General features: G+C 32.8%; 1 protein-coding gene across 1 annotated transcript in view; it reads left to right on the top strand.

Annotated features, from left to right (window-relative positions):
* The first annotated feature begins 1,816 nt into the window (after positions 1–1,816).
* The window catches only part of LOC124353886, a 44,650-nt gene continuing 40,295 nt past the window's right edge, over positions 1,817–6,171 (top strand). The window contains exon 1 of the mRNA XM_046803931.1: positions 1,817–2,022. The gene's annotated coding sequence lies outside the window, so the exon portion shown is untranslated. The remainder of the gene's footprint in view (positions 2,023–6,171) is intronic.

Below are 6,171 nucleotides of genomic sequence, written 5' to 3'. Positions count from 1 at the left end.
CTATAAAAATAGTCTATTTTGTTGAAGAATGGACGTTTAACACGAAGTTTTACGTTTTTTTTTGCTTCTCTTCTTCAGGTGAACAATCTTAAACCATAATTGTAACGCGCATAAAAGTTACCAAATCAAGAAACATGGCGTTGATTCGCGACGTCTCACTTTTATAACAGAGGCATGGATGTAACTCACCGCAAAGTCAAGTAAAGTTAAAAAAAATCTGTGTCACGTGTTATACAATATTGTGAATTTGATCATGCCTTGTATTCCTTTGTCGTGGTGGAGGGTTTAAAATACAGCTTATGTCTTGTTTATTCTTATGTTTGCTTGTTTAGCACCACATTTCTTGAGATTTAGATTTTGTCGCCCTAAGAAAAGAGTACATATATTTTCGAAACGTCGCATTTTGATAGTTTTTTTTACAATTAACAATGACTAATATCTTTAATATTAGTGCTATCCTTAACCAAATAACAGGCAGAAGGAAATCGAGCTACGAATTGATCAAAAGGCAATAAAATTGGTCAAATAGAATGCAAAATTACTTGGCTCAGAGTTCATTGGAGGTTGAATATTGGGTCAATTTAAAGGGTCAATTATTGTGTGTATCCTTTTCATGATTACATATCTCTCCTATCTCCATCATTGTATCATTTGTTTTTCATTTTTACTAATGGAAATATGAACATACTGTAATTAATTGGTTTATGTAATTTTAATTACAGTTAAAAATTCATCATTGTTGAGAAAAAACTCAATTTCTAACTGAAGCCATTTTAACGTTGTTATTATTATACTTTGATATAATTTAATATAAGCATTTTTGAAATAAACAAATGATTTTGTGTTATTTATAATTAATATACAATAAAACAATTATGATCGAATTACAGCTGGAAAGAATACCAAGAGAAGATATCTCTTCCGGCACATTCGAGAGATTTTACGAGTAGCTGTCATCTCGACATATCAATGCATCTCGTATCAGTTTTGAAGGTTAATTTGTTCGATAATCAAGGTATGATGGATGACGCGTTCAGACTTTTAGTAACTGTATCATCTTGAAACATTGCAAGATTAATATACGTATTTAAGCATATAAAGTAGCTTCTGAAAACGTAGTCTTGGTTTGGTTACAATCAGTTAAAAATTATGCTTGTAAATATATTAACTTGTGATGATTTTGTATTACCTACTTATCAACATATTGTACGGTCGCTATTTTAAAACCTTTCCATTCTAAAACCGGCCATCTTGAAATCTTAGCAGTTATAGAGATATACCGAAGTATTCAGTTTGAAATCGTTTACAACTTAAATACTCCTCATCGAACTGCACAGATACCAAAGTAGCAGCAAAGAACTTAGAATACACATAAAACTTAGAAACTTAGGCCATAAAAATAAAATATTATTTGAACATTAGGTCTACCTGTTTGAGTCGAATAAAAGGTAGCCTAAACTGGAAAAATATTTTAACTGATCTCGTATTTTTTACACATATGAGTATTTTGAGCTTCCAATAAGAAACGCTTGTCCGGAGATGAGTCGACAACAATAACGAAGCTAACCAGCTTGTCAGTCAATAAAAAATATCAGTATTCAGTTGATACGCTCAATTAATCTTCATTCGTTATCATGACACGATCAAAGCTCCGCGAGAATGGTCGGTATATTGTTTATTTGCTACGACTGTACTTTCCCCAGCACGATCAATAAGGCAGTGGTTTTGGCGTCGTCATTAGATCCATCTCTGTCCAACCAAATACGAGAGTAACAAAGCGCAATCTGCCAAATCATGATAGCTGTGACCTTCGTTGAGGTCGGCTCTGTTCCACCAAGTCCTGTTCTTACGGGTTCTCTATATCTTATTCTTGTGTGAATAAGGAGGAAGGATAATTTTGTATTAAAGTATACCATGTCCTCCTCTACAATACTATAACATTTTCTGTGCACTGTTATTGTCTGTATCATAATAATATCTAAATTACTTGAAATATAAAATGAGACTTTTGAAATGTTCTACGTAAGTAAAACTTTTTTATATGTATCAAGTTTTTAAGATTAACCAATGTGACAAGTTTTTTTTGTAATGGAACAAAAAACCCCATAACAATAATTTTAATGCAATTTGTTATCTATATATTCAAAGCCAAATCAAGACCAAAAACACTTAAAATATAGATTGATATATCTTAACCTAATCTTAGCAATGCGTTAAATGTAGTACAAACGACATAAAATCTGTTTCAACGTTAAGATTGATCTTAGATTCAATTTCTTGCCTAACCACTCACCCACCTATACAGTGTCAAACGTTCTTATACTTAATTATAACTTAAGTATAACTTTTTAAAGGAGCCCAACTAAATAATCCACGTGCTACTACACTGAAAGCTCTGTGCGATGTATTGTTTTCATCAAATTACGGTCAAACGGTTTATTCAATAAATTCGTAGTCCGTTAACAAATATTTAGAAAAGAATAATCTATTTCCTTATAAAACTGAAAGTACTATTTTGAAAGTTCTGAAAGGTTTTAATAATAACAGCCATCTATCGACGTGCTGTACTTAATTTAGTTTGTTTGTACTTTTATTTCACCGGTCAGCACCAATTCACATAGAGAATATATTTCATTTAATAACATTACAAAAATATGGCTTGAGAAAATATCAAAATATATAATAATATCATTAGCAACAAACGACATTGCCTAGCGCCAAATGCCTCGCGGGGTAACGTGTTTTGCTGTAGCCTGTATTATAATTGGTTTTCTGTGTAGGCTATTTCGTATTGATAACATACAACTTTAGTTTACTCAAGTCTGTTTAAATATGGTTTATTTTGAAGTAATGTTCACTGTTAAGTGCTTCTTGAAACGTTATTTGCTAATGTTGACTGACGGGACACGGTTATTGTTTGTATCACTCTTCAGTTTAATTTTTGTTATAAATGCTATTATGTGACATTTTCTTATTTATAATTAAATTTGGAACAATGTGTATGGTTTGGAAATTGTATTAATTTATATTGAAAAGGATATACAGCTCAAGTACAATATAAACAGCTGTACTATACAAACTTAAAATATTTCTCTATCCCAGTCGAGAAGGCTTCATTTTTAACGCAAAGGGATAAGTATTGCATTACGAAGTGTTGTATGAAACATTTTATATATAACAAATAATATTATAACACATTGTTGTATTTTTTTAAATAACATAGAAAACCACGTATTATGTTTAATAATCGCCCAGCACTTCAGTAGTCTAATCAGTATTTTTAGGGTTAACTTTGATTGTCTTATAAACAAATTAAAATAAAATAATTTGATTGCCACCAAATTCTTATTTCTTTCTTTCCAAAAATTTGTTATGAAGAAGTCTACTAGGTCTAAACTAATCTATAAGTTTTTATCAACATTCGTTTCTCATAAAAAATTTTAAAATTCAGATCTTTTATAGTCATTTTTAATGAAAAACCCAACATCTATTATCGTGCAGAGAAACATACTGTGAGAAAAAATGTGTTATCTCTTTATTTCTCTTCCATCTGCTCAATTGTTTTTTGCAGAGATTGTTTAGTTATTGTTAGAGTCCATGACACATTACTACAAAGAAAATTAGAGTTGGTATGTTACTAATTTATTCATTCTGTAGGAACCAATCAAACTGCTTCGTAAATAAAAGTGATTATCTAAACCGCGGAAACCACAGCTTCCTTGATTACAATTCGTTTGGTTTGATTAGCAGCACAGAGAAAGGTTAGCAGTAATAAAGAATACTGTATTTTCCTATAGAAGCTCGAGGGATTGGTGTTAAGATGAGCTAAATGGAACATATGTGATTAAAACAACAAGGATTTGAAATAGTTTACACAAAATGTTAAAAGCAAACGGTAAGTTTTGACTAGCACCACAGACAAATTTCTCTGTGCCAGTAAGTACAACTTTTCAGGTTACGTTGTCCCTAACCATGGTCTGCAAGTAAGCAACTTGTAAAGAAAAACTATTTACCAGTAGCAGTACAAAATTATTAATTTTCTAGAGTAAATTAAACCTAAAGGCATTCCTGTCTCAGAGATTTTACTCCAAAACGTTCTTTATGTTCATGCTAAATGCAATTTTTTCTACAATTATTTATTCATCTGACTTATTTTGTGACAGTCCGCATTATTGAGTTAAAAAAGTCCGGTCGTGCGTATCTATTCGTTAGCTCCCATTGTTGGACCAACAATGGCAGTCCCGCGCGACAATGGGAGTTTCGCGAACCACTGCCATTATAATTACGGCGCACAGTGGTGTTGTTCTGTTGTGACTGAAACAATATTTGGAAGGCAGTGTGACCTTCTGACCTTGGCCGCTCTAACACTCCTAGCTTTCTGATGCTAACACATTGTTATGCTAACTAACGCGCTGTAGTGTCTTGACTATTAATTGGCACCTACACGCTAAACTATGTTTCTAACCAAATTGCACCACTATTGTGTTTTTGTATTGAGTCACCTCATAGATATTCTAATTACTTTGTTAATTAGTTCTCGCATTTTTTATGTATGTTTGGTGTTCGCTGCGTGTAGTCAGTAGCTGGCAGAGTGGAGGACTGGCGGGCGGGCACGTGCTCTATTATACGAGCAATTTATCATTCGTAAAATTACAGTTTGTCCAGACTCCGGAGAACCGTAACCCGTACTATATACCCTTTGCCACTATATAAAAACACACACTTACAGCCGAACGTCCCAACCCCACTATCTGACTGCCTAGCTGAGCTACTAACTTGGAACACGTCGCACAAAACTAGTTGTTTTGTTCGTGTATTGTAATTATTTTATAAAACATGTTATAGCCTATACATGACAAAACAAAGAATATGAATCTAAAATGGTATAAATTGACATGTTTAAGTGGTGGAATGGCGATTAACCTTTACATTAAATATTAGCTTTACTATTTAAAATAAACATCGTATTTGGACTAATTTTCTTAATTTTAGTATGAAAATTACCTATATATTTAGTAAAATTAATTGAATTAAACGAGAAAACAAAACTGCACCACTGCAAAACTATTGCACATCGGGGATTGAGTCGGCGATTGAAAGGGCAGACCTTTAGGAAGATGGGAACTTATTGTTTTACACTAATCGGTTAGCTAGCTTAAGTTTGTTTGACCCCTAAGGAACAAACTATAAAACAAATACGAGTATCAGACTAGTGTTCCGAGACAGTCTGTAAAACGCACGGAGAATAAGTAATATCATCTACAGACAGCTCGTGGAGTGAAGCAAAGAGATTGTGAAGGGGGGACAGACAGGCAGGTGTGCGGATACTCACAAAAGGAGGGAACTTGAACTGCTTCCAGTGGCGTAGCTAAGATTTGGGTCCGGAGGGGGCTCATAATGAAAGATAGATCCAGTTGTAATAACAAGTATCGATAGTCAACAAATAAAGTTAAGTATAAATTAACATCTAACTTTATATTTACAAACTTCTGTGGTTTTCTCTTTAGTATTTTTGTATTCGGAGTACACGGTGAATAATTAAGTGTACGAGTCGACTTTTAATCATTCTGATGTTATTGTCAAGTCAAGTATTGATGTGCGCACCCTGTAATGCGCTGAATAAATCAAAATTTATGATTTAATTTTATGATACTACGATTTGTGTATTTTAGCCTAGTTTGTAATCATGTAATAGGTTAGATATTTACCTGAAGAAGAGATCAGATTGCAGATCTCGGAACGTAGTGTTATTGATTTTTCTTGTTTCACTGGACGATGGCAAATGTCCGGAAAATCCTGTTTCCTTCAAAATCGAAATTATTGGCTGAAGTACTCTGGAAAAAAGTGAACAAAGGGACACCATATATTATTTTTTAAATTGCATTCCAAACAATCTTGAGACTAGTTATAGTCACTGGAAGGTATTCAAATCTTTTGATCCATTTTAAATTTAAGTTTAAAATAGGACCCTAAAGACGGAGTGTGAAACTGATTTTTGAAATTTCTCGAATTTTTCTCTAATATTTCATGTTATTTTATTGAATTGCTCCAACGATTCCAGTAACAATTGAACTATTTTAGAACAGTGTGGAGAACTTCTTAAGGGAGACTATAGTTGAGCTCCTTAGCTTTTCAGTTATCACACTTATGGTGTAATAAATTATGTCATTT

This window comes from Homalodisca vitripennis, chromosome 2, assembly GCF_021130785.1.
Source record: "Homalodisca vitripennis isolate AUS2020 chromosome 2, UT_GWSS_2.1, whole genome shotgun sequence".
Classification (NCBI taxonomy): domain Eukaryota; kingdom Metazoa; phylum Arthropoda; class Insecta; order Hemiptera; family Cicadellidae; genus Homalodisca; species Homalodisca vitripennis.
Note: the sequence above shows the minus strand (reverse complement) of the source record. Positions and strands in the feature narration are given on the sequence as shown.